Here is a 24,282-nt window from a genome sequence, read left to right as displayed (position 1 = left end):
AGCAAGGCCGCCGGGACGTTCGGTCGGGCCGATGTCATCTGTATTACCCCATAGAGGCGTCGCAAGTTAAGCCGGGTGTTCCTATGTGGCATAAAGCCCGACTGATCCGGGTGGATCAGGGGTTGTATCACCGCTCCCAGCCTGGTGGCCAGGATCTTGCCCAGGACTTTCGTCTCGAAATTAAGGAGTGATATGGGTCTGTATGAGCTATATAGGTCTTGTGGCTTACCAGACTTGTGGATCACCACAATCATAGCTGAGTGAAGGTCCTTTGCCAATCGTACCACCTGTTGGGCTTCTGCATACATGTGCAGCATATGGGGCGCAATTTTACTTGCAACACATCGAAATGCCTCCGCTGGGAACCCGTTGGGCCCCGGTGCTTTCCCGACTTGTAAATCGCTCATAGCATGTTCTATTTCCGCTACTGTATTGTCAGAGTCAAGGATATCTCTGTCTGTCTCCTCCAAAGAGGACATCTTTAAGGGGGCCAGAAAATCCTCACAGTCTCGTTCCATCCGCTGAGTGTGTGACCTGTAGATCATTTCATAATAGCTAGCGAACTCTTCCGCTATGTCTGCACTCGTGGTCTGTAGCTGTCCCTCCTGTGTCCTAATCCCTGGCACCCAGTTTCGCTCCCTGTCCCTCCTCTCCAGCCAGGCTATCATTTTATTGGCCTTGTCCCCTAGTTCATACACCCGCCGCTGGGTCGCTAACGCACGTGATCGCGCCTGATCCGCCAACATATCATGTATTTCCTTCTCTAAAAGTCGTAGTCTGTGATGCCTTTCTTGCTGTTGCTCCCGAGTTTCCTCCCTGTCCCCCTCTAATTCCAGATATTGCGTTTCTAGTCTGTCAATCTGTGCCGCTTTCTCCTTCCTACGTTTGCCTGCCTCCGCTTGCACGGAATCCCTCACTACTGTCTTGTAGGCCTCCCAAACTATGCTGTGTGACTGATCCGAGCCGACGTTATCAGCAAAGTACTGATCCACCCGTTTACGGAACTGTGTCTGAAACTCTTGGTCTTTGAACATGAAAGTGTCCAGCCTAGGGCGGCAGTCCAAGTCCTCCTGGGGCCCAGTAGGTGTACCTCCACTGGGGAGTGGTCCGCGATGCCTCTGGCCTTATGGCTCCCACCGTGAAAAGAGTTCATGCCCCCAATCTGTGTGAATAGGTAATCTAGCCTAGAACCCGACCCTTGGGCCGCAGACATATGTGTATACTGACGAGTGTGGGGGTTGTGTGCCCTCCAGAGATCTACCAATCCCATCGCCTGCGCAAAGTCTCTGAGGTGACTCACCCTCCCTCTGCCGAGCCCGATGACCTATAATAATAATAATACAGATATTTATAGAGCACGATCAGCTACCTCGCAAGGAGGTGTCCCGGCGCTATCCATGTCCTCCGTCATAACCTCATTCATGTCTCCCCTCAGAAGCAGGATACCCGCCGGCATATCTAGGAGTAGTTTCCCAATATCAGGAAGGGTAGTACCATGTAATCGTGGGGGAACATAGAGTGAACAAATATTAAGGGTCAGACCCTCCCATTGTCCAGTGAGAGCTGCATAGCGCCGTAGGGGATCCACCCAATGTTGTCTGAACACCAGTGGAAGGGAATTTTTAATCAGTGTCCCAGTACCTCTCGAGCCTGTGGTAAAGCCGTCGTGCGCCCTCAGCATGTACCCAAATCTATTGAGGGCCTTATAATGATTCCCTATTAGATGTGTTTCCTGGAGCAGGACTATGTCGGGCCATGTCTATGCAGATATTGCAACACCATAGTTCGTTTAATCTTATTCTGCAAGCCGTTAACATTCCAGGATAACACATTAGCCATCTGTGCCTTTGACTTATGCATCATAGATGTAAAGCAATATCGACTGCATGGGGAGTATCAACACCCCTCCACTCCCCGCCGCCCACCACCGTGTCTCTGGAACTAAAAGAACTTTGTCGGAACTCAACTTTCCTGTTGTAAATGAACATGTGGACGTCCCCCCCCCAACTCCCAGATCCCCCCTCCCTGCTACCCTGCTTCGCAGGCCAAACGGGCCTGACATACCCCAACAAGCAGAGCGCCTGTCGCCCAGGCAACGAAAAACCTAGGGGCACAAGTCAACATCCGTGTCAACTGACAGGGATCTTAGAAGCTGATCTAACCGTGGTCCAGAATTGGATGCAGGCTAGATTCGAGGAGCTGGCTCCACTGAAGTCAGCTAGAACAACCCCCCATCATGACTCCGCTCCTTGGTTTTCTTCCACACTGCGTATGATGCGCCAAGAGTGTAAAAAGGTGGAAAGGCGCGGGCGGCGCAAGTACGATCTTGTGGAAAAAACGAAATACCGCGATGTCATAAAGACATATCACAAACAGATTGCGGAAGCTAAAAAGAACTATCTCGAGCAGAGAATTGACAAAGCCGATAATACGAGTCGAGAACTATTTAGGATTGTGAAGGAGTTTGTTAATCCCGTCGCAGGCACCCGTTTACATTCACATACGGAAGAATGGATTAAACAGCTTGCAGACTTTTTTGTGGCTAAAATCTTAAAGATTCAAGATTCTTTTGCATCTGTGGATCCTTCAATCGATGCCGCTGCTTCAGGGGGTAATCTGAAGCTTCAAGCTTCCTTACAGGCAGAGTCTGGGCCCATACTATCTGTCTTTCCCCAACTGTCCTGTGAAACTTCGCTCGAGCTGCTATCCCGTCTGCAATCTGGCTCCCCTCTGGACGCCTGTCCGGCGAAATGTTTGGGCAGGGTGGCTTCAGCTGTGAACAGCTTGCTGAACCCCCTGCTTAATCTATCATTGAGCTCCGGGGTGGTTCCTCGACAATGGAAACATGCACTTATTCTGCCGTTGATCAAAAAGCCTCTGCTAGATCCCCTGCAGCTGGCTAACCATAGACCGATCTCCCTCCTCCCTGATCTGGCGAAGGTGATGGAGAAACATGTTCAGCATACTCTTACCACCTTTATCGAGAATAACAAACTGCTGCATGACTCCCAGTCTGGTTTTCGTGCGAATTACAGCACGGAGACAGCTCTGGTAGAGGTAACCGACGCCATCAGGGAGACGCGCGACCAGGGGGGAAAGGCTATGTTAGTCATGCTGGACCTGTCGGCGGCTTTCGACACCGTCCCACACGCAGGTCTCCTTTTAAGACTCAGGGAGATAGGTCTGCGTGGGACGGTGTTGGATTGGTTCCAATCATTTCTTGCCGACCGCCGACAGGTGATCTGGGCTCCGCCGTTCTCTGCAGAAATGCCTTCGCTGGAGGTGGGGGTGCCTCAAGGGTCCATTCTGAGCCCCACCATCTTTAACAGATATATGGCCCCTCTGGCGGAGGTAGCGGAGGCGTTTGGGGCCCGGGTCATCTCATATGCTGATGACACCCAGCTCCTGTTTACCTGCAGGAAGGGAGTGGTCTTCGACGGCGGCAGAATCAAAGACTGCTTGAGTGCAGTCTTTGCATGGTTTCAGCGGCACAGCCTTAAATGCAACTCAGACAAGTCTGAGCTGCTCTTTTTCGGCTGTGCCCCAGATCCTGGTTGGAAGACATGGTGGCCCCAGGACATGTTCCCCCCCGAGAAACCATCTTCTCAAGTGAAAAATCTTGGAGTTGTGTTTGACGATGATCTCTCGTTCCGTCCACACATTCTGGGATTATCAGGGAAATGTTTCGGCATCCTTAAGATGCTTAGGAAATTCCTCCCACTGCTCTCCCTGCAGTATCGTAGGAACGTAGTCCAGGCGCTTGTGGGATCTCGTCTGGATTATACAAATGCGCTTTTTGCAGGCCTACCAAAGTATCTTTTATCCAGACTGCAAATTGTCCAGAATTCGGCGGCCAGAGCCATCTATGGCCTGCCTAGGAGAGCCAGTGCCTCATCGCTACTAGCTAAGCTGCACTGGTTACTGATTTCTGGCAGAATCAGATTTAAACTCCTTACATTGGCGTTTAAAGCCCTTCATTCCATTGGTCCCAACTATCTTAGGAAGCGTATTGCTTTCTATGTGCCACGGAGGATGCTGCGGTCAGCTGACTTGGCCAAAATGGAGGTGCCTGCGGTCAAACGTGCCCGGATGGGCGGCCGATCCTTCCAACATGTGGCAGCTTGCTTGTGGAACGAGCTTCCACTTTCTCTCCGGAAAGCGAATAACCTTCTGGCTTTTAGGAAGGAGCTGAAGACTTTGCTCTTCACTAAGTAATCATCGTGACTGTAGCCTGCCTGCCTTTGGTTTCATGGTTTCTCTCAGGCCTCTTTGCTAAAGCGCCGGGACACCCTTTTGGGGTAGCCGTGCGCTCAAAAAGTACGGCTTAACATTAACATTAACAAGTGGAAACCAAAAAGCCAGTCCGAGGATACTACCCGGCCCCAGTCTATTAGCATAGTTCACCTCTCCACAGCTGCAAGTCCAGATGCGAACATATGTTACAACTCAATTCCCCCCAACAAATGCCGCCCCTCACCCCCAATACGTTACCACATAGCCGCCATGGCAGTGGCGCCTCGATCTCAGCACCGGTTCGCGGCTTGTCCCAACATGACCATCGCCCAGCAGCTTCCAGTCCCAGGCAGTGATCCCTCCACCTGGTGCGATGTCCAGCCACGTTTCTCTCGTTGGGCCTCACCCTACCGAATTATCCCAAGTCCAGCGAGGCCAATAAACTGCGCGATCCCACCCTGTCCGGTGTACGAGGAGCACTGCGTTCTCGAGGTTCGCCACCCCCTGAAACCAGCGACGATGCTGGGGACCGGGTCCCCAGTATCTCTCCATCCTCCCTCTTCCCGCGGGCCATGCGAGGGGTGATCCGATTCCTCGATCCACGCCATGGCGTCTTCCGGAGATGTAAAAAAGAAGGATTTACCTCTGGCCAGGATCTTAAGGTGTGCTGGAAAGAACATCATGTACTTTAGGCCCCTTGCACAGAGCTCCTTCTTAACTCCGTCAAACGAGCGACGTTCTTGTTGGACCTTCAGGGTGAAATCAGGGAAGAACCGGATCACCGCATTCTCCAGCCGTAGGTCTCCATGTTGGCGGGTCGCCTGCAGGATGGCGTCGCGGTCCCTGAAGTTCAGAATCCGGGCGATGATAGTCCTCGGGGGGGCCCTCGGGGGAGGCAGGGGAACCGGGGCTCAGTGAGCTCGCTCGATCGCAGAGAACTTGGACAGCCGCTTAGGTTGAAGATACTGTAGGATTAGGTCTACCAAGAATAGGTCCATGCTCGGCCCTTCCATTTTTTCTGGTACACCTACCACCCGTATATTGGTCCTTCAGGCCCTCCCTTCTTGGTCTTCCAGCCGCGCCGTTGTGAGCATCTGCTGGTGGGCGAGATGCTGAACCTGCTGTTGCAACTGTTTGGTGTCGTGCTGGAGCTCCCCAATGTCCGTGGCGTTACGAGAGGCTTTCTCTGACGTCTTACTAAGGTCAGCTCGCTGTAAGGCCAGTTCGAAGGCCACCTTATTGATTTTAGACTCCAGCGTTGTGCCCAGGGTTTGTATTGCCAGCATGATGGCGGACAAGGAAGTTCCGACCCCTCCGCTGCCTTCCCGGGGGCGGCGTCACTCCCTCTGCTCATCGGGCCGTGTACTTGTCGATAGTATTAGGCTGGACGGCCGCAGAGGTCCTGGATTTAGCCACATTTTTGGATTGAAGTCCAGGGGCACCAGCCGTGCCACTCCGAGCTCCCGAGCCCTCAGCATCGCCCCCTACAATTCGGCTCTGTGCTCCCGGTCCCATTGTGTCGGGCTCTTGTCACCAACTCACAGCACCACACTAGTCCCACTCGGGGTAGCCACACGCCACGCAGCTCCCTCAGGACCCCGTTGCTCTCTCCGCCTCAGTTGTCTGCCCGGGGGGGGCTCCAGAACCCCTCCCACTCCAACGAGCGCCAACCTCCGCTGCAGGATCCATGCAGCCTTGGCAGGTCTCCGCAATAGGATAGAGCCAGCTGGCCGGTACCTCCACCTAAAGGATGTCGGGCCCTGGGCGCAACTGGTGCCCTCACTTGCCTACTTCACCGTCCAAAGGCATGTCCAGATGCTCTCTTCCCCCTGGTAGGTTGGCGGGGGAGGGGAGTCGTAGCCTGTATCTACCTCCAGTGCCCCCCAGGCCCGCACACGTCGCCGTTCCTCTCCCAGCCAGGGAGGCCTCAAATCCTCCAGCCGCCCGATCCCCGCTGTTTTAACAGTGGGACTGCCCACAGCATCAGGTTCGCCACCACGGCCTCTGCGGAGGGTCTGGGGGGAGCGGCGGTCGAGCGGAGACCCCCGGTCCATGGCCCGAACTGGCCGCCTTCAAACACAGCTGTGCGCCGCGGACGTACTCGCTCTCAAGCCGGCCCCGCCGATACGCGAGGCCGGGGCTTTTCTCACAGTCTACAGTGGCAACAGGCCTCAGCAAGGCCCCACTCGTCCAGTCCTGCCGCGCCGATTTGCGGGGGCAGAGGAAGACCGGAGCGGGCTCCGCTGGCTCCGGGGCTCGCCCGCGATCAGGTCCCGCAGCTAGGAAGGAGAGGCAGCAGGATCAAGTTGCGGATTTCAGGGCCGTTTTGTTGACGAGCCTCAGGACTATGCAGCCATCTTAGCCGCCGTCAGGCCACGCCTTCCCCTGGGTGTCCATTTTAATGGTAAATGGTACGTGGACAAGGCATTACTGATGGGCTGTTCAATGTCTGGCGCACTTTTTGAATGCTTCAGTACGTTCCTACAATGGTTGTTTTCGGAACGGACCGGTCACCAAGGATTAATACACTACCTGGATGACTTTTTCTGTGTGGGCACCTCAGACTCCACGGACTGCTAGAAGGCGATGGACGGTGTCAATGAGATCATGAGGTAACTGGGCATGCCGTTGGCACTGGAGAAAATTATGGGGCCCTGCACGGCTCTGTCCTGGTTTGGGCATTTGAGTTGGACTCTCAATTGATGGAGGCACGCTTTCCAGTGGACAAAAAGCAGCAAATGTTGGGGCTGCTGGAGACAATGTTGTCGGGAAACAAGGTCACAGTGAAGGAGATTCAGGTGCTCTGGGGCTGCCTTAACTTTGCTTGTCGAGTGGTGAGGGTAGGGAGGACGTTTTGTAGGCGACTGGGCTGGGCACTAGCAGGACGGAGACCGCCTCATCATCATGTGGGTTTATCTGCGGGGGTGAGAGAAGTCTTGTGACTGTGACAGTTTTTCCTGCAGAACTTCAAGTGCATCCCTTTGATACAGGAGGGTGACATGGTTTGGGAGGTGCAATGTTTTTATGTTTTTCTGATGTGGCAGGGGGCAAAGGTTTGGACTTTACTGGCAAGGGAGATGGTCTGGGGAACAGTGGCCGCTATAATGGGTGGGGGAGGCAGGTGCATAGCCTTTTTGGAATTCTTCCCCCTGGTGGTTGTGGTTACTCTGGGGGAGGGCAACGGGCGCACAAATAAAGTAACCTTCAGAGTTGACAACACAGCGGTAGTAGAAGTGGTGAATCACCAGTCGGACAGGGATGAACAGGTCTTGAAATTGCTGAGATTGCTTGTTTTGGGCAGCTTATGGCAGGATATGGCCTTGCGAACAGTGCATGTGCCAGGTGTGAACAATGACATAGCGGATGCTTTGTCTCGTTCGAAGTATGGGGAGATTCCGTGGGATAGCCCAGGACGCCGACAATCCCGACCAGCATGCCGCAGTAGTGGTGGGATGTAGGCAACACAGGATGTGGCAGCTGTTTTTTGGTTTACATTTCTTTTATTGGTTTTATCCACAAAAAGACAGGAGAGCTATTGTGCTCTTCAATCATCGGGCTGCAACCTGGCACGTTAATATCGTATATGTCAAGCATAAACAACAACAAAATAGGGACTAAACCCCCCTCCCCTCCATCCCCCCACCGCCTCCTCCTCCTCACTAAAAGTGATCCAATGAGGACCAAAATTAGAAACGGGTATGTCAGTCTATTGACCAGACTCCAAGTGTTACTAAGTAGTGAAAGTGGTAGAAGCAGACATGGGTGGTGGATCCGCTAATCTTGAGTCAAAGATATTTGGGACAGGTGAACTCTGTAAATTTGGAAGTTAGGAGTGCAATAAGGGGCGCCCAGAGATCATGAAAGAAAACTCCAGGGTTGGTTAAGAAGAAAGAGATCTTTTCCATCCCTAGAATGGACCATAGTTTATGCAGCCAGCCGAGCCATGTAGGGACGGTCGTGGAGTCCCAGTGTGTTAAGACATTCTGAACTGCCGCTCCTAAAGTAAGTGCTATTTTTTTGCCTCTTCTAGAGGTAAGCGGGAAAGTGATGGCATTGGGTAAGCCCAGGAGGACCTACACCGGAAATCTCGGGATTTTGGTGTCAAAGTGGGTATCACCTCATCTAGGATCTGCCGCCAATATGGTTCCAGGAGAGGGCAGTCCCAAAGTAAGTGTGTGAGAATACCGGGCAAGCCGCAGGCCCGCCAGCATAGCGGGCTGCATAAAGGGTTACCCCTATGAAGCCTCACTGGGGTTAAATACCAATAGGTGGCCAGCTTAGTAGCTGTTTAAATAGATGAAATATTGCGGGCCGTACGGCACACCGGTTAAAAAATATCTTTCCATTCTTTGGGTGAAAGGGCTCATCCCAACTCGCCCTCCCAGTGCAGTTGGCCGGGGGATTTCCCCATGTCTGGGGCGCCTCGGGAAAATTTATACAGATTGGAAGTTAGGCGTGTGCCGCTATGTCTCGTAATTAACCATTTCTCAAACGGTGTAAGCAGTCTCTCCGCACCCTCCCGGACCCCCCCATGTAACACCCAGTGACGTATCTGTAAGTACGGGAAGCGTTCCGTTTCTGGAAGCTCACAATCAGTACGGAGTTCGACAAAAGGGCTCAAACCGGAGAGGTCAAAAAGATGTCCTATGGCGCGGGTAGCTTCTGATGTCCAATTGCGAAATTCCCCATAGTCCAATCCAGTTGAGAAATCTGGGTTTTGTACAATGGGCGTAATGGAGGATGGGAAGGTCGTGAGTCCCCTAGAGGTCGCAGTACTTTCCCAAGCTAGCATTATGGGCCCAATCACTTCTGAGAGGTACAAGTTGCGAGGCCGCCCCTTGCGAGAGAGGAAGGGGCCCCCCACAGTGGTTGGGCCACCAGGGACCTGTCCATAAATAGCCAGTGTTTCTCTGATTCAGGACGCGACCACTCCACCAGGGCCCTCATCTGAGACACCCGCCAGTATGCCAACAAGTCGGGAACACCCAACCCCCCGTCTCTTGGGTCTCAATAGGTAAGATCACGATGCAACCGCACCCTCTGGTCCCACCAGATGAAGTATCAAAATGTCCTGCTGCAATGCACGGAGCACACCAGCGGGGGGCATCAGCGGAAGAGTGTGGAATAGGTAGAGGATCTGGGGGAGCAGCACCATATTCACCTCTGCAATCCGGCCAAGCCATGAGAGAGAATGTGGTCTCCTTTTGCGGAGTGAGCCTAGAGCGTGTTTCAGCAGTGCTATATAATTCAGCTGCCTGGAAGCAGAGATAGTGGGAGCCACCCGTAAGCCTAGGTAGCTTAAGAATTCCAATGTCTCTGGCGCTAACAATAAGTTCAGGGCTTGCGACTTAAGCATGTTAATATGAAAGCCCGAGGCAAGCGCAAACCGACCCAATTCATCTAAAAATGCTGGTAGGGATTCCTGAGGGTGTCCAAGGGTCGCCACCACGTCATCAGCATAAAGACAAAGTTTGTGCTCCGAGTTCTCAAACCGCGCCCCTTTGATGATGGGATCATCACGGACTCTTTGGGCCAGCGGCTCCATTGTTTAGAGCAAAGATGAGCGGCAATAGTGGGCACCCCTGCCTGGTGCCCCTACAGATATGGATGGGAGCTGACGTCACCCCATTCATCCTTACTACAGCTGATGGGTTTGCATAGCTCTGGAAGATCCACTCAGTGAAGCGGTCCGACAGGCCAAAGTGGACCAGCGTCGCGCAGAGATACGGCCAGTGGATCCTGTCGAACACCTTTTCGGCATCAACCAATAAAATCAAGCGTTCTGCCGGAAAGCGTTCTGAGCTGTCCATTAGGTGGAGAAGCCGTTTGGTATGATCGGAGCACTGTCGCCCAGGAACAAAGCCAGATTGGTCCGGGTCTTATAGCCAGGGAAGGTGGCGCAAGAGTCTGGCCGCTAAGATACCGGTAAAAATGTTTAAGTCCACTTTGACTAAAGATATAGGACGGTAGGAGCCAAAAAGCCGGGAGTCCTTCCCAGGCTTAGGGATTACAGTTATTAAGGCCTCCAACATAGAGGCTGGGAAGGAGGAATTAGGGGACGACCCAACCGAATTAAAAACACGCACCAGGAAAGGGGCTAACCTCCCACAGAACTTTTTAAATAATCCAGAAGGGAATCCATCCCGGCCGGGTGATTTATTGAGCTTCAGGCGCGCATTGCAAATATAACCTCTTCCAAATGGATGGGTACCTCAGGATCAGCTGCCTGGGATGGCAGGAGTTTGGCTGTAGCCACGCCGTGAAGATATTGGGTTGGCCCAGTTACGGGCAACGCTTTGGCCGAGTACAGCGTTCCGTAAAAGTGACCGAATGCCTCATCTATGTCAGCGTCTTCGCTGCTCTCTCCCCTCCCTGGGGGACCAGTATCGCTGACACTCTATGAGCTTGCCGTTGCACTCTTAGATGATTTGCAAGGAGTTGCCCACACCTAGCCCCCCCACATAAAAGGCATGCTTGAGGCGCAGAGCCGCGTACTCAGCTTGGTCAACATCCAACCCCGCTAGCTGAGCCTGAGCCGCTTTCAGGAGTTTCCAAACTCTAGGGGCACCGGTCCGCTGATGGATACGCTCCAGCTCTGTGACTTTGTTTATCAAGCGCTCTCTTTTCTCCCGCTTGTCTTTGTTATCAGCCGCCGCTATGCTAATGAAGACCCCCCTGAACCACAGCTTTCTTTGCCTTCCATAGGGTCGTCAGAGATATGTCTGGGGTGTCGTTTAAGGTTAAATAGTCGGCTATGCTCTTTTCAATCATTTGCACCACAGAGGGCCGTTGAAGCATAGTTTCACGAAGACGCCAGAAGTGGCGAGTCAGGGAGAGCCGCACCGCGGAGTGGTCAGATAAGGGGCATGGGATGATCTCTACCTCGCCGGTCTGCTGCGTTAAGAGGTCTGAAGTGAGGACATAATCAATTCTGTTGTATGTTTTATGGGGGTGAGAATAAAAGGTATCGGCCCTAATATTGGGGTGTCGCAGTCTCCATATGTCAGTCAGTCCAGCTTCCGCTAGTAAGTGCTTCCCCACCTTGGATAAGGTCCCAGATTGACCCCACCTCTGTCCAGAGCGGTCTAAGCCGCTGTCCATCACTATATTCAAATCACCCCTAGCAAAACTGTTTTGTCTGGGAGGCCCGTGAGTTCCTGAATCACTGTCCTAATGAAAGCCTCCTGTCCATTATTGGGAACGTACACCGAAGCTACAGAAAATGTATGTGTGTCTAAAGTGAAGGTGTGTGCCAAGAACCTCCCTTTGATTTCGGCCTGTTTGCTACCAACCCGCCCGGGAAACTTAGAAGACACCAGAATGGACGCACAAGCGGTTTTCAAAGAAGCTGAGTAAGGGAATGCTCTGGACTTCAGTCGGTGGGTATCAGCAGGGAGCAGATGCGTCTCCTGGAGTAGGCAGATATGGGCATTCAACCTCTCCATATAGGGCAGGACGGCTCAACGTTTAGTGGGATTGTTCAACCTCTTTACGTTGAGGGACACAACTTGTAGGTCAGAAGTCATAGGATGTAGACGCTAGTCTATCTTTAAAAGCATGGATCCAGTACAAGCGGGCGGGAAATGTGGTGCAGTAGTGTAATACCCCCCTTGGAGGGTATCGGAGGAGGAGGAGGCGACCCAGAAGAAAAGAAAAAAAGGAAAGCCCCAAACAACGAACATAAGAAAGGAAACATTCCAGTGAAGTTCACAAATGTCCCATGCAGTCCGCCTGTGGTGAGATGTGGGATGGATAGCAGGAGTCCCCACCGCCCCCCCGCCCCCGCCCCGGACCCGACCAAAAGGATCCGCGTGACTCTTCCATAAGGGATAAGAAACGAACAGTGGCACCTCTAGATATAGGTCAGTCTGCTGTATTGGAGTCTTCAGAGAGAGTGTCTGGAGGACCGCAGAGAGCTATTTGGCAATCATGTTGGAATCTGGACGGGAATGAACTGCCAACCCTCTGCCATCGAGTGCTGTCCTCCCGTCGGTTAGGCATAGTAGGCTTCACCTGTCCGGCGCAGTCAGGCCTGTTCGGCACAGTCAGGCACCGGAATTCGTAGAAGGGATGTCGCCTCCATTAGGGAGCGTATTTGGCGGAGCCTGTCCTCCCACTTGAAAATAAGCCGAAATGGGTGTCCCCATGAGTAAGCAATTTATTTGGATCAGAGGAAGGCGGTGATAGGCTGTAAGTCCCGCCGTTTCTGAAGAGTGGAGCCGCTAGGTCTTGGAAAAGAAGAGGCCTACAAGAGTGGAATTCAATGGGATGGTTAGACCAAGCCTCATGAAGAATGCGTTCTTTGAGCTTGAAATCTTGAACACATGTCAAGATATCAGGTGGAGGAGCCATCGGAGATCACTTGAGGCCCACCCAATGCGTCCGGTCTAGTCGGATCTCCTGGTCCATGGGGCCTCCCAGGATGTGGCGGAACAGGTCCAAAATGAAGGCCTCGATGTCTTGTCCCTCTGTTCCCTGGGGAACCGCCCGTATCCGTATATTGTTTCAGCGCAAACGTTTCTCCAAGTCCTCTGCGTGAGATTGAAGATCCAGCTGTTGCTCTCACAGTCTAAGTACCTCCTGTTGGAGGTGGGACACCTCTTCATCCCTGGCCCCATCTGGTTCTCCAGATCGTCCACTCGCTCCCCCACGGAGTCAATGTCTTTGCGCATCTCACGAATTTCAGCAGTAAGATCTTTCTTCATGGTATCAAATTCCCTGGAGAGATCCGCGAAAAGAGACTCTAGGATGCTACGGGTGACCGGACCATCGGCCTCCGGCGGTCCCCTTCTTTCTGCAGATCCTCCAGCGGGAGTCGTCGTCTCCGTTCCACCAGCTCCCACTTTGAGCAACAAGTCTTTAATGGACCGGTCTTTATGGCCTCTAGAGGCAGCCATTTGTAGAAGCCCCCATTTCTAGCTCGCAATGAAGTCTTCGCGTGGAGGGCAGCTCGCGTCACCAAGCATGGTGTATGAGGCATCCGGGCCCTATCTGCAGGAGGGCCTCCCAGAATTCTGGGCTGCATTATATGGAGCAATGCAGGAGGCACCTATCGGAAGGGAACAGAGTGGATGCTGCTCTGTGCGGGCAAGAGTGACCCTCTTCAGCGTTCAACACCAGGTTCTGAAGGGTAGTGGAGGGTAGTGAAGGCTCTCCTCTGTGGTGGCGCCCCAGGAGAGGTAGAGGGATCCCCGAAACCAAAGCCTCCAGGGAGCGGACGTACTCCCAGTCGCGGCCCCCTCCTGATTGACCTTCCTCTCAGGGCTGTGACGAAATGGGGGCCCCAGGTCTACAAGGCGTGGAAGTCGCCCGAGTCCCACAACACTTCCTCTCTAATGTTCGTCGCCCCACGTGGCAGTTGCTGGCACCAGGTCCCCCGTATCCAGTCTCTGGGACCCTCGCGCAGTATCTCCTTCTCAATTGGAATGGAGAGCAGGCTCAACCCTGCGTGCAGCAATGCGGCCAAGTGCAGGGCCAAAGGAGGAATGGCCGGGCCCTCTGCTGCCGGTGGTGGAGCTTAGTAGATGTGGGGTGTAGAGGACTCAATTGCTGGTAAAAGAGAGGGCCTGCTAACCGGGCCGCGCACGGTCAGAAATTGAGCCGCAGATTAGCACCCTGCTGTGGGGGGCAGTAGAGCTCCCCACTCCTCACTTCTGGAGCGCGCGGAGGTAGGGTGATATCCAGCAAAAGACTGCGCCCGAATCAAAAGCTGGTGCACATTGCCGAGGGAAATCCTCCGATTTCAGTGGTCCCGGGGGCCCCAGTGGTGGTAGATTCTGGTGGGTGGGGCGATACTCAGGGAGGCAGGCTCGACAATCCTGGCGCGCTTAGCCGCAAGGCCGCTCCGGGTTGCAGCTCACCTTAGAGGAGGTAGAACAGCGTCCCCAGCCGATTCAGTCCCGTGCCGCCATTTTGTTTCTGCCGCAAGGAGCTTGGACTCCCCCGGTGCTGGCAGCACCCAGAGGGCCTTCAGCGACGGTCTGTGTGCAGTGGGAACAGCGACTGATTGCAGCGGGATGTTCACAGGCCCCAGCGTCGGCCTCCTCCTCTCGCCTCTGCGTTGGGCTGGTCGCCGCAGGCCACTCGCTTGGCTCGTCTTCGGGGACCGCAAATGAGTGGATTCCGCACACCGGAGGTATGACTGGGAGGCTAGGACCTTTCTCGATGCAGATGTGAGCTGAGTCAGGCTATTCGAAGCTGTGCAGGTAAGGCCCGGGTTACTGATGGGAGCGGCGGGTAGGCACGTCCTACTCGTCCGCCATCTTGCCCCGTGGCAGCTGTTTTTAGGATTTCTCACACACGCCACCAAGATAGTGTACAGGACAGCATGGGAAAGATTATTGTGCTCAGGTGCTAGGCAGCAGGACTCACCGGCACCACGAAGGGAAGATGTCCTTCAGTTTATTCGGGAGATGATTGAGAGGGGGTTTTCCAAGGGTACAATCACGGGCAAACTGGCAGGGACTGCCTTTGTGGGTAAATTGCTGTGGGGTTATGCGCCATCCGCAGGAGAAACTCGGACCAGATGCTGTATGCTGGGCTCGGGAATGTGGGCATGCAACCAGGTTATGAGCCCCCTGTCTTGGGATCGGTTGGGGAGGGTTATACAGATGCTGCCTGGGGTCTTTACAAATGAGTATGAAGTTTGGCTTTTCTCCACTTTGATGTCATGGATGTTTGGGGCTTTCTGGAGGTGCAAAATCTGGGGGAGGGGCGGTTATGGGGCAAGGTTACCTCTTTCAAGGATAGGATCTGCATTTGGCTGCGGAAATAAACGGCGGATCAGAAGGGCGGGGTAAAGGGGTGTCCCTGCAAGCTGCCGACCCGCAGCTGACTTGCCAGTGTAGGTGGGAAGGGCAGCGGAGGCCTCTGGCACCCGGTACAGTTGGTTTAGTTTTCTTACATGCAAATGGTAGGAGGGCGTACGCTTCTCAGCTTTTGGCAGTTTTTGTGGACTGCACTGGCGGGGCTGGGGATCGAGGGCAAGAGTTTTGAGACTCACTCATTCAGGATTGGGGGTGGCAGCAGAAGGGAGCAACAGGGCTTGGGGCGAGGGGACATCATGAATTTGGGTAGGTGGTCGTCTGGTTGCTACCAACATTACGTGCGCAGCGCATCCGTGGGAGTGTAGCGCGGTTCTTTTGTTTTCCCCTGTTCATTCCTGTTTCTCGTTTGAGGTTCGATGATGGGTCCCCTCGCCCGGGAGATATCTATCTGGATTGTTGGACATTCCTTTGTGAATTGGGCACAGGTCCAGGCATGCACCAGTTATTTTGGGAAATTATTGGTTGTAATAAAGAATTGTTTATCTTTCTTGGAGGGGCAGAGGGGGTATCTGGTGGAAGGAGTTGCTACAGGTTATAAACGGGGTTTTCGGGGCTGGTAGATGCCCCTACAAGCTGGTGATCCATCTGGGGAAGAACGCTATAGGTCGAGAGACTGGTTTGGCTTTAAGGAGAAGCATTAGAGTGAGGTGGTTTTGATTTGTCAACAGTGGTCCGGTGGTGCGGTGATCTGGACGTTGTTTGTTCCTCGTAGAGTCTGGCGAGGTGCAGTCAATCCGGCAGTGGTAGATAGGGCTAGGAGGAAACTCAACACAGAAATGGTGCGTTTTTGTCGGCACTTGGGTCTTTATAGGATCACTCACAGGGACATCTAGTATGATACTCTGGAATTTTTAAGGGGATGGGGTCTAATTACCCAGGATGGGCAGGGTTTTGTACTTACTGGAAATCAGGAAGGTCATGGCCAGGTTGTGGAATGTACATAGTCGCAAATGGGGCAGTCCTAGGAGGCAGGGGGGGCAGAAAAATGGGGAGGCGGTGTTTCCGCCTACCCTCCCACCTTTTCCTGGGTGACAGGGTTGTTGAAAGTTGGGCCAAGATTAGCTGACGTTTTTAATTGTGTTGGTAGTTTGTGAGCAGGGGCAGGGAAGGGGTAACCAGGTAGGCTAAGTTTAGGCTACAGGTTGGTTAGTTACAGTTGCACAAAGACAGGTAGGGGTTTGGGTCATTGGATGATAGGATTCGTAAATGCAATATTGTGTAAGATTGTGTAATATGGTTGTTATGTAATGTTATATAATGCTATTTTGTATTTGGCAGGGTGGGGGATTTGATGTGGGGATCGTAGGGGTGGGGGGAACAAGGGGTCAGGTAATCTATGTATAGTGAGGTTTTCGTTTTGGAAGGCAGTTGCCAATGTTAGTAAAATGTGATGTGCACCTGTTTCAATAAACCAGCCTTTTACACACACAAAAATCAGTCTCGGTTTGGCTTGTCCCCCTCCCTCCCAAGCGGGGTTTGGGGGGCAGTCGAGCACCGCGAGGTCTGCCCCCTGGGCAGATTGGGAGGGGGAGAGGCTGGCAGAAAAGCGGCCATTTGGGGGTCTTTGGGCTACATTTGGTGTAGCCCAATTTTAGCCCAATATTAGAATTATATCCCAAAGGGGATATCTGTTTGTTAGCGCTCCACCAGCCACCATTTCAAGTTTGGTGACCTGGTGGCTGGGAGCGCTGTAGGATTAGCTTTTTCCCCACCCTCCCACCCTCGTTCTGGGGGTTTCGGTGGGTGTTTTTTCCTTTAGGGTTGGATTTTTACCACAGGCGGTTATTGGAACAGGTATATAGGGGTTTGGCTAAGTTGTACATTTGTCGCTTGGAACTGGTGCTGGCGGGGTTGTTGAAAGTTGGGTCAAGATTGGCTGAAGTTTTTAATTAAGTGTTGGTACTAGTTTGTGAGCAGGGGCAGGGAAGGGGTAACCAGGTAGGCTAAGTTTAGACGAGAGGTTGGTTAGTTAGAGTTGCAGAAAGACAGGTAGGTGTTTGGGCCATTGGAGGATAGGATTTGTAAATGCAATATTGTGTAAGATTGTGTAATATGGTTGTTATGTAATGTTATATAATGCTTTTTTTTATTTGGCAGGGTGGGGGATTTGATGTGGGGATCATAGGGGTGGGGGGACAAGGGGTCAGGTAATCTATGTATAGTGAGGTTTTAATTTTGGAAAGCAGTTGCCAGTGTTAATAAAATGTGATGTGCACCTGTTTCAATAAAGCGGCCTTTTACACACACAAAAATCGGTCTCGGTTTGGCTTGCCCCCCCCCTCCCTCCCAAGGGGGGGACTCGCCCCTTGGGGGGTTTGTAAAAAGATTCCAAGGCGTATGGCACCCTCCAAATGACAGTGAGTTCATAGGTAAGAAAAACACAACAGAGATGCTTTCATTTAGACCAAGAAAAGAACAAGCAGCTTAATTCAGAGTGGCGCCCAGAGGAACATAACATGCACTGTCATCTTGTAAATGATGATGGAACCATGCTCCAGATGCAAATCAGCGTGCTCGTGTACACTACCACAGCAACTATTTTCGTATTTTAGTCTACAAAGAGCGATGATTACCGTTGACAGTACTGCCCCGTATGATTGTCGCTTTCCAATGCAAGAATAGACAGAGCTCTCCGCCATTTTGATTTGCAAAGCTTTGCTACTGAATAGTCACAACAATCACGGTCCCAGCTCAGCGTGCCTGCCTCACAATCTCCATGCATTGAACTCATTTGTAATCATGATACCGCGTTGCTGCTGGGTCTTCTGAGCCCATCTCATTACGCTCCCGCACATGCTGTTCTTTCTAAAAATGGACGCCTCTGTGTAGCTTCGATGTGTAACCGGCCTGGCTTTTCCAAGAACCAGCAAGCACACAGAGCGGCTTCAGTGACTCTTTTTTTCACAGCGCCGGAGCCTTTTGTTACTGCGCGCAACTAGTGGGGGACTGGATGGAGCCCATTACATTATTATCCTCTAATGTCAGGCACCTTAATGATCCTCTCAAGCAGACGAAAATAACCTGCCTCTCCACAGAGAGATGAAGCTCGGTGTTTTTCTGCAAGAGCGAGATAGTGATCACGTCAGGCTCGATAGAGAATGGAGCTGAGAGGGCCGCCATTCATCTTCTTTCACTAAACATCTGTCGGCGTACTGTGTACGGAAAGCAGAACTGTCAAAATACAAAATACTGGATGCAGAGATGTCATTTGCACGTGGGTTCCTTAAATGGGACCGTTTTTTTTAGCAGCACTTTCGTACTCCCGTCTCACAGTCTAGGTCCTAGACTCTAGGACATTCTAAAACAATTCTCATTAATAAAAAAATCAAAAACCTTGTAGTTTCTGTTGAGTTTTAATTAGAGACATAGGTCTCGAAAGAATAACAGACTCTTATTTTTTATACAATAAGGTTCATATTACGAGCAACTTATTTTGTGTGTAAAATCGCACTTCGCAAAGAACTTTGCAACAAGTAGCGTTTTTTCCCCTAGGGAGATTTTAGCTCCCCCAGTGCTGGAATTGGAAACAAAATTACTCGCTAACAAATACATTGGGGGTCAAGATGTGGCAGAGGAATGGGGTTGGAGCCGCTAGGGACGGAACCTGAAAAGCAGTTTGGCAGTCAATGTATGCATTTTCTAAAAAAATATGTTGTAAATAAATTGTCAACAAGGACAAATGTGACAGTAAATGAGTTCTAGCTTTCATTTTAAAATGTCTTACTGGGTCAAGACAAATACTGTAGAGGTCTTTGTGTGCCCAGCAATTTTGAGGGGTTAGTAAGATAACTCCTGTGGTAAATGTAGTTATGGGAGAAATCTGCGTTGTGATAAGTCACAGTTTTGATTCATAAAGTAGTATAGAGTGTTAATGTGACTGCCGCAAAGCACATTTTCTAATATGAAGATCGCATTTTTTATATTTCAAGCAGATAGGTAAGTGGGCTGCTGCTTTTGACCCTGAGATCATTTTGTTACTGCCAGTTCATAAATTGCAATTGTTCTTATATAGTACAGTGATGTTTTTACCAACATCAAGGAGGTGCATGCACCATCAATCAATCAATCAATCAAACAATTTATATAGCGCGCTACTCACCCAGGCGAGTCTCAAGGCACTGGGAGGGGGGGGGGGGGGGTTCCATTACTGCTCGAAAAGCCAGGTCTTGAGTTGCTTCCTGAAGGAGAGATGGTCGTGGGTCATCCGTAGGTGGATGGGGAGGGAGTTCCATGTCTTTGCCGCCAGGTAGGAGAAGGATCTTCCTCCGGCGGTGGCTCTGCGAATGCGTGGTACCGTGGCAAGTGCGAGGCTGGTGGATCGCAGCTGGTGGGTGGGCGCGTAGAAAGTGAGGCGGTTGTTGAGGTACTTGGGACCTAGGTTGTGGAGAGCCTTGTGTGCGTAGGTGAGGAGTCTGAACGTGATTCTCTTGCTGACGGGAAGCCAGTGCAGGTCTCTCAGGTGGACGGAGATGTGGTTGTGGTGGGAGATGTCCAGGATGATTCGTGCGGAGGCGTTCTGTATACACTGGAGTCTTTTCTGTAGTGTGGCTGTGGTTCCCGCGTAGAGGGTGTTCCCGTAGTTCAGACGGCTGGTGACGAGGGCCTGGGTGACCGTCTTCCTGGTTTCGGTGGGGATCCATCGGAAGATCTTTCGGAGCATGCGCAAGGTGTTGAAGCAGGATGATGAGATGGCCTTGACTTGTCTGGTCATCGAGAGGGAGGAGTCCAGGATGAAGCCCAGGTTACGTGCGTGGTCCGTTGGCTTGGGGGTGGTGCCCAGGGCAGGTGGGCACCAGGAGTCGTCCCAGGCGGAGAGGGGGTGATCCCAGGATGAGGACTTCCGTCTTGTCTGAGTTCAGTTTCAGGCGGCTGTTCTTCATCCAATCAGCGACGTCTTTCATTCCTTCGTGTAGGTTGGCTCTGGCGGTGGCGGGGTCGTTGGTGAGGGAGAGGATCAGCTGGGTGTCGTCGGCGTAGGAGATGATGTTGAGGTTGTGTTGGCGCGCGATGGCTGCGAGGGGGCTCATGTAGACATTGAAGAGGGTGGGGCTGAGTGAGGATCCTTGTGGTACGTCGCAGATGACTTCGGTGGCCTCGGATATGAACGGGGAGGCGGACTCTCTGGGTTCTTCCGGCGAGGAATGAGATGATCCACTCCAGTGCCTTCTCTTGGATTCCGATGTTGCTGAGGCGCTGTATTAGGGTGCGGTGGCAGACAGTTTCGAACGCTGCAGAGAGGTCCAGGAGGATGAGGGCAGCTGTTTCCCCGTTGTCGAGCAGGGATCTGATGTCGTAGGTAGCTGCGATGAGGGCGGTCTCAGTGCTGTGGTTGGCTCAGAAGCCGGACTGCGAGTCATGGGTTTAGGGTTCATGGGTTTAGATTCTTAGTGTTTTTTTCTCAATCTGTTGTTATTCTAACATTGTAAAGAAGGGTAAGTCTTGTTAGTGCAGACAACTCGAATCTCTGTGTAAATCTTATAGCCAGATCTTGTGCTTCTCCCAACTATTCACTCTTTACATTTAGGGTCTGATTATGATGTCAAGTCACCGTCAGGCCGTCAGTGGCGGTCTGTCCGACAGCTGAGGCTGCGGTCCGACTGCTGCATAATGATGCGGGCGGTCAGAGCGCAGCAGGCAGAGGGAGTGACCAACTTCACAGACAGGTTTAAAGAGCCTGTTGGAGCGTTTGTCGGAACGTAATCCCTTCAATGGTGGCGTTACCTGCAGAGGCTCCACCCTAGGATTGCAATGTCCCTTTTCCCTCTGCATTTACATGGCGGTCCGACTGCCATGTAAAGGCAGACAGAATGGGACTTTGGGGGCCCCGTCCCCAGTGGGTCTCTGCTATGGTGCCTGGCAAACTGTGCATGGAAGTTAAAAAACAAGCCTTTTTCCATTTTCGCTTGTGCTGCGTCTGATTTACGGGCTGCAGCACAATCCACAATTGAAAAAGGCATGTTTCAGACCGACTCTATGGTAGGCGGATCGTAATAAGGTGGTTAAGGTGGTTGGAGACGTCGACAACGTGCTGGGCGGTCTCCATCCCAATACAATGGCGGTTGGGCGCTCGTCCGACCGCCATAGTAATGAGGACCAAAATGTCTACTAGTATGGAGAACATGTGATTCCTACAATGTATAACCCTCATTCTGTTATGTAACATTTCCTATATATTGATTTACATCCTGGTATGATTTATTGTGACGTAAAGTGCTTTGACACCCTACATTGGGATGAGTAGTGCTATAAAAGAATTAAATACAAAAAAATAGTAGGTGCCATTTAAATCATTATTTGTGTAATTGCTCATACACATATATGCAGCTTGCATTGTTACAATTCACCAACATCTCTTATATGGGGGATTGTTAACAAACATCGAAACCTGCCTCCATGTCATAGTTTCTCTAAAGTACTTGTGAAGTGATAACATGTGTGCCTTTGTTTCCTTCCATCACATTAGTGCCTAGGCGAAGGCTGGAGAGGGCTCCAATCAGGATGATACTTCAACAAAAGAAGGGTCAATGGCCCTTTAAATGAGGCTTTTGTTTTGTGCCAGGCTGAATGTTAGAATAAAAAAAAACCTTTCGCCACCTACAGGGTGATGCTCTTAGTGAACAGAAAGCAGACAACTTTCAGGCACTGCTGAATTGCTTACAGGCAAATTGCGTTGGTAAATTACACCAGGACAATCAGCATTTATTTTTCCATGGGTCAACTGTTGCTGCTGGGATCCGGTAGGATCCCCCTACTTTCCGAACGGACCTAGCCTCTGGTGTGGATGTGGTTTTACTGTATCTTATTACTGTAGCTGGGGCGGAGAAGGAGCATCTGAACATACGATCAGTGAAGAACACCACTTGATCTGGGTTGGATTCCAGGGACTCAGGATAAAACTGGGATCATTAAATGGGAGAGGACAGTCATTTCCTAGGTTAACCCTATATCTGCAGAAGGCTTGATTTGAGCACCAACTGTATTTATTCATGTTTATGTTTTGGCTGAGTGGTATTTACCCACATTATTTTGTGTTTTGTGAATAAATGAAGATGTAATTCGTATATTTCCACATTTGTTTATCAGATAAATGTGTTCTCATACTTTGATGTCTGTGAGGTTTTAGAACATAAAGCCACCAAATACAAGAAAACAATACACCCACGTGTATATATTAGCATTCTATGACTGTTGAGATCTGCAATTATTTAAGGAAATCGCAACCCTTTTTTTAACTTCTCATGCTGTCAATCTGTTCAGCCGTTGGCCATGAATTAATTAATGACAGCATGGAGAGCCACTCAAAAGAAGCCCACTTTTCTGTATTTTTCTTCTTTTAAAAATAGATATTGACAGGAAACCCATAGTGTTCTGTTTGTATTTATATTTAAAAACCAGTAAAGATGGAAAACTGGGAGCCTTAGTTACGATCTATATTGTCGCCTTCTTGCCCCCACATTCAATGCTAATGAGCCTCTGTAGGTGTAGAACTTCTTTATTTATAATTAGCAAGTTTATACCAAGCATAAAGCGCCGAGCGTCTATCTAGGTTGAGCTCCGGTCGCCAACTGCCGAATTGCCGTTTCGCGCCTTAGCTAAAGTCCCTTCTGCGCAAGCGCGCGCCTTCCGCTCTCGTCTACGGCGTGACGCGTCATCGCGTTCACGCTCGTAGACTAGAGCGCACACCACATATCTCCCCCCTTTAACACTAACAAGAATAACAATATCAGTCCCAGTTCAAATGTCCACTCATTTTAAAGTCTCTATATCTGGAGGGCACTGTGACTGCCCTGCCGCTGCGGGTGTACCTTACCGGCATATTCTCTTCCACCTCTCTCTCTCCTAGTAATCTCTCACCGTCTCTCTGATCTGCTCTCTGTACTTCGCCGGCAGGTGTAAAGTCCCTGTTGGTAGACTCAGTGGTAGGAGTTTCCATTTCTCTGTCCTCTCCTTCTCCTTCCGCTGATCCGTTTGCATCATGCCCAAAGGAAGGCCTTATTTCTTCGGACCCCACTTGTATCTCTTCCTCCTCTGACTTGGGCCACGTTACAATCTTGTTGACTCTGGCCATGCGGTCTTGGGACCACACTTTGCCGTCGCTGAGGAGAGCCGCCCTGCCTCGCACTTCTTTGACCTGTAAGGGTTGACTATACTTGCTTTCTCCTTTTTTTTGTAGGGTGGGAAGCTTGACCCTGACCCATTCTCCTTCTTCCAGCTCTGTTTCCTTCGTGTTGCGTCGTTTGTCGTAATGGGCAGCATAAATCTTCTGGGCCTTCTCTAGGTTGTGCTGAACCACTGCTGGGGACCACTTGCTGGTGATGGTTTTCTCCCTCCACACCACGTTGTCCCGGGTGAACGGGAGTCGGCCTCTCAACACTTGGAAGGGGCTGTAACCTACCACCGTGGGGGTGATCCTGTAAGCCCATAGCATGCTCATTACTTCAGTCTCCCAGTCTTTTCCTTGCGAGATGGCTGCTTGTATGGAGCCCATTAGCACGCGGTTGAACCGCTCTACCTGGCCGTTACAAGGCTGGGTGGTAGATGGCCGTGTGTTTCGACTCAATCCTATTCCTCTTCATGAATCGCGTCCACTTGTCCGAGACGAATTGCGGTCCGTTATCACTAAGTATGGATTTGGGTATTCCTTCTCTTAAGAACAAGGACGTCAAAAACTTCAGCACTGTGTCTGTGTCCATGGATTCTTGTATATCGACTTCAGGCCATTTGGAATACTTGTCTATGACTACACACAGAAATTTGTTCACTCCTCTGCTGTCCAGGACGGGCCCGAGTATGTCAATGGCCACGTTCTCCCAGGGGTTTTGTGGGTTCTCGAACTTTCCCAAGGCAGGTCTGAGGGGTCGTAGTATTTTGTCCGCTCCTTGGCACTGTCCGCATTCTCTCACTTGCCTTTCTATTTGGGCATCCATGCCTGGCCACCAATACATTTGCTTGACTCGTGCCTTGGTCTTTACGATGCCCAGATGTCCTTCATGTAGTTGTTTCAATAATCTGGGTATCAGGACTTCCGGTGGTACTACCCTTTCTCCTCTGTATAGAAAGACCCCTGAATCACTCAAGGACAGTTCCTCTCTCATCTCATAGAACTTCCTCACTCCCTCTGTGAGCTTCTTCTTGTCCGGCCAACCAGCCGTGAGGTGTCGTTTTATCTCTACTTTCTCCACATCTTGTTCGTAGGCAGCCGCCCATTCTTGACGGCTAATCG

The sequence above is a fragment of the Lissotriton vulgaris genome, chromosome 8, assembly GCF_964263255.1.
Source record: "Lissotriton vulgaris chromosome 8, aLisVul1.2, whole genome shotgun sequence".
In the NCBI taxonomy this organism is placed as follows: domain Eukaryota; kingdom Metazoa; phylum Chordata; class Amphibia; order Caudata; family Salamandridae; genus Lissotriton; species Lissotriton vulgaris.
Note: the sequence above shows the minus strand (reverse complement) of the source record.